A 5,000-nucleotide genomic window follows, 5' to 3' on the forward strand; every position below is an offset into this window, starting at 1 on the left:
GTCTAATTTTCGTTCCTTTCGTAATTTCAAAGCAGGAACAGCATCAACTTCCTCTGCACCAAAACAGGAAGGAGCTGTTGCTCGCTACAGACAAGGCTGGAAACCTAACCAGTCCTGGAACAAGGGCAAGCAGGCCAGGAAACCTGCTGCTGCCTCTAAGACAGCATGAATCGAGGGCCCCCGATCCGGGACCGGATCTAGTAGGGGGCAGACTTTCTCTCTTCGCCCAGGCTTGGGCAAGAGATGTTCAGGATCCCTGGGCGTTAGAGATCATATCTCAGGGATACCTTCTGGACTTCAAATCCTCTCCCCCAAGAGGGAGATTTCATCTGTCAAGGTTGTCAACAAACCAAATAAAGAAAGAAGCGTTCCTACGCTGCGTACAAGATCTTTTATTAATGGGAGTGATCCATCCAGTTCCGCGGTCGGAACAAGGACAAGGGTTTTACTCAAATCTGTTTGTAGTTCCCAAAAAAGAGGGAACTTTCAGGCCAATCTTGGATTTAAAGATCCTAAACAAATTCCTAAGAGTTCCATCGTTCAAGATGAAAACTATTCGAACAATTTTGCCCATGATCCAAGAGGGTCAGTACATGACCACAGTGGATTTAAAGGATGCTTACCTTCACATACCGATTCACAGAAATCATTACCGGTATCTAAGGTTTGCCTTTCTAGACAGGCATTACCAGTTTGTAGCTCTTCCATTCGGATTGGCTACGGCTCCAAGAATCTTCACAAAGGTTCTGGGTACTCTTCTGGCGGTACTAAGACCGCAAGGAATTTCGGTAGCTCCGTACCTAGACGACATTCTGATACAAGCTTCAAGCTTTCAAACTGCCAAGTCTCATACAGAGTTAGTACTGGCATTTCTAAGGTCGCATGGATGGAAGGTGAACGAAAAGAAGAGTTCTCTCTTTCCACTCACAAGAGTTCCCTTCTTGGGGACTCTGATAGATTCTGTAGAAATGAAGATTTACCTGACAGAAGACAGGCTAACAAAGCTTCAAAATGCATGCCGTGTCCTTCATTCCATTCAACACCCGTCAGCTCAATGCATGGAGGTGATCGGCTTAATGGTAGCGGCAATGGACATAGTACCTTTTGCACGTCTACATCTCAGACCGCTGCAATTGTGCATGCTAAGTCAGTGGAATGGGGATTACTCAGATTTGTCCCCCACTCTGAATCTGAATCAAGAGACCAGAAATTCTCTTCTATGGTGGCTTTATCGGCCACACCTGTCCAGGGGGATGCCATTCAGCAGGCCGGACTGGACAATTGTAACAACAGACGCCAGCCTACTAGGTTGGGGCGCTGTCTGGAATTCTCTGAAGGCTCAGGGACTATGGAATCAGGAGGAGAGTCTCCTTCCAATAAACATTCTGGAATTGAGAGCAGTTTTCAATGCCCTTCTGGCTTGGCCCCAGTTAACAACTCGGGGGTTCATCAGGTTTCAGTCGGACAACATCACGACTGTAGCTTACATCAACCATCAGGGAGGGACAAGAAGCTCCCTAGCAATGATGGAAGTATCAAAGATAATTCGCTGGGCAGAGTCTCACTCTTGCCACCTGTCTGCAATCCACATCCCGGGAGTGGAGAACTGGGAGGCGGATTACTTAAGTCGTCAGACTTTTCATCCGGGGGAGTGGGAACTTCATCCGGAGGTCTTTGCCCAGATACTTCGACGTTGGGGCAAACCAGAGATAGATCTCATGGCGTCTCGTCAGAACGCCAAGCTTCCTCGCTACGGGTCCAGATCCAGTTATCCGGGAGCGGTTTTGATAGATGCTTTGACAGCACCTTGGACCTTCGGGATGGCTTATGTGTTTCCACCCTTCCCGATGCTTCCTCGATTGATTGCCAGAATCAAACAGGAGAGAGCATCAGTGATTCTAATAGCACCTGCATGGCCACGCAGGACTTGGTATGCAGATCTAGTGGACATGTCATCCTGTCCGCCTTGGTCTCTACCTCTGAAACAGGACCTTCTGATCCAGGGTCCATTCAAACATCAAAATCTAACTTCTCTGAAGCTGACTGCTTGGAAATTGAACGCTTGATTTTATCAAAACGTGGGTTTTCTGAGCCAGTTATTGATACCTTAATACAGGCTAGGAAGCCTGTTACCAGAAGGATTTACCATAAAATATGGCGTAAATACTTATATTGGTGCGAATCCAAGAGTTACTCATGGAGTAAGGTTAGGATTCCAAGGATATTGTCTTTTCTACAAGAAGGTTTAGAAAAGGGGTTATCCGCTAGTTCTTTAAAGGGACAGATTTCAGCTCTGTCCATTCTTTTACACAAACGTCTGTCAGAAGTTCCGGACGTTCAAGCTTTTTGTCAGGCTTTAGCTAGGATCAAGCCTGTGTTTAAAACTGTTGCTCCGCCATGGAGTTTGAACTTAGTTCTTAATGTTTTACAGGGTGTTCCGTTTGAACCCCTTCATTCCATTGATATCAAGTTGTTATCTTGGAAAGTTCTGTTTTTAATGGCTATTTCCTCGGCTCGAAGAGTCTCTGAGTTATCTGCCTTACATTGTGATTCTCCTTATCTGATTTTTCATTCTGACAAGGTAGTTCTGCGTACTAAACCTGGGTTCCTACCTAAGGTGGTCACTAACAGGAATATCAATCAAGAGATTGTTGTTCCATCTTTGTGCCCTAATCCTTCCTCGAAGAAGGAACGTCTGCTACACAATCTAGATGTAGTCCGTGCCCTGAAATTTTATCTACAGGCAACTAAGGATTTTCGTCAAACGTCTTCCCTGTTTGTCGTTTATTCTGGTCAGAGGAGAGGTCAAAAAGCTTCAGCTACCTCTCTCTCTTTTTGGCTTCGTAGCATAATACGATTAGCCTATGAGACTGCTGGACAGCAGCCTCCTGAAAGAATTACAGCTCATTCTACTAGAGCTGTGGCTTCCACTTGGGCCTTTAAGAATGAGGCTTCTGTTGAACAGATTTGCAAGGCTGCAACTTGGTCTTCTCTTCATACTTTTTCCAAATTTTACAAATTTGACACTTTTGCTTCTTCGGAGGCTGTTTTTGGGAGAAAGGTTCTTCAGGCAGTGGTTCCCTCCGTATAAAGAGCCTGCCTGTCCCTCCCGTCATCCGTGTACTTTTGCTTTGGTATTGGTATCCCAGAAGTAATGATGACCCGTGGACTGACCACACTTAACAGGAGAAAACAAAATTTATGCTTACCTGATAAATTAATTTCTCCTGTAGTGTGGTCAGTCCACGGCCCGCCCTGTTGTTTATGGCAGTCTAAAAAATTTTTTGGGATTATACTCCAGTCACCACTACACCCTTGGGCTTCTCCTTTCTCGTTGGTCCTTTGGTCGAATGACTGGAGGTGACGTAGAGGGGAGGAGCTATATAGCAGCTCTGCTGGGTGAATCCTCTTGCACTTCCTGTAGGGGAGGAGATAATATCCCAGAAGTAATGATGACCCGTGGACTGACCACACTACAGGAGAAATGAATTTATCAGGTAAGCATAAATTTTGTTTTTTACTTTACTGACCCTTTAAGTACTATGCCTGTATGATAGTTACTTATGCATATAAATCCAGAGATTATTCTGAAAACCAAACTTTTCATTAATATATATATATATATTTTTAAATTAAATGATTAAAAATTACCATTTTCCCTACCAGTAAGTCACAATCAGCATGCATCTGTGGTTTGTTTTTGTGTGTTCTCAAATGCAAATAATTAGTCTATATGTAAACTACTGTTGTTTTATCAGCACCTCACTATCTTCCTGTTGGTACAATGTATACAAAAGTATTAAACATGATATAAAACTACCTATAGGTTATGTATAAAATGTATCATGTAAATATTGTGTAAATGACATAAGATATTGTTGTTTACACTTAGCTCCACCCCCTCTCCAAACTGTCTCATTTTACAGGTGCAAATATTCCGAAATCCAAACCTTTTCCGGTCCCAAGCAGTTTACTTGTAGTACATTTGATGGTAAATGAGCAGAAAGTTTTCTAGTATTAAATGAATACAGTAATGTGAAATATTTTATCTAATACAACGCTGAATAGAGACTGAATGGCACATCTTTGTTCAGTAGCTTTGATTTTATAGCGCAAACAACTACAACCCCTGACAGAAATGCAATGTTCTATATTTACTTTGTAGAAAACTGTATAAATAGTACTCTGATTAAAGAAGGTTAATAATCCCAAGCTTTTAAAAGTCTTACTTGTATATTTCTGAGTATTTAATGTCTCTAGAAGTAAATGAGATGCACAAGATTATCAGCTTAAGACCCTATTTAAAAGCACAATAAATGGTTTATAATAAGATAGTCAGGCTGCCTTTGGTCACTGATTACATCTGTGTTCACATTGCACAAAGTCCAGCTTTGCAGACTAAAGCCTAGATAAGCTCCTCCAAATAACGCAAATGGGGGGTAAAAAGGATGTTAATATGGTTTAAAAATGTCACAGGGACATAGAAGTAAATTGGAAAATGGTTTAAAAATGTATGTTCTATACGAATCATGAAAGAACAATTTGGGGTTTAATTATCTAATTTGCGTCATTCTTTTTGTATCCTTTGTTGAAGAAGCAGCATGCACTACTGGGAGCTAGCTAAACACATTAGGTGAGGCAATCACATGAGACAAATATGTGTAGCCAGCAATCAGAAGCTCCTTAGACTACTTATGTATCCTTTTTAATAAAGGATACTAAGAGAACAAAATAAATTAAATAATAGAAATAAAATGATTCTATCTGAATCATGAAAAAATAAATACATTTGGGTATCATATCCCGTTTTAAAGACTTGGCTGAAATGTTTTTCTGTAGCAACACAACAGGAATGTATTGTAATTACAAGGTGTTCTCTGTCCCTTTTAAAGCTACAGGGAGTTAGCTGGTCATTGGGCTGCACATGTATAAGAGTAAACCTTGCAGATTATTTATATATATATATATATATGTTTTTTATGGTCTGAGGAAGGGGTTAA

The 5,000-nt window shown here is 41.5% G+C and overlaps 1 protein-coding gene across 1 annotated transcript in view; it reads right to left on the minus strand.

Annotated features, from left to right (window-relative positions):
* Nucleotides 1-4,026: 4,026 nt before the first annotated feature.
* The window catches only part of OMD (osteomodulin), a 12,055-nt gene continuing 11,081 nt past the window's right edge, over nt 4,027-5,000 (minus strand). Inside the window, exon 3 of the mRNA XM_053721186.1 lies at nt 4,027-5,000. This exon is cut by the window's right edge and continues 569 nt beyond it. The gene's annotated coding sequence lies outside the window, so the exon portion shown is untranslated.

Source organism: Bombina bombina, chromosome 7 (genome assembly GCF_027579735.1).
Source record: "Bombina bombina isolate aBomBom1 chromosome 7, aBomBom1.pri, whole genome shotgun sequence".
Lineage (NCBI taxonomy): Eukaryota > Metazoa > Chordata > Amphibia > Anura > Bombinatoridae > Bombina > Bombina bombina.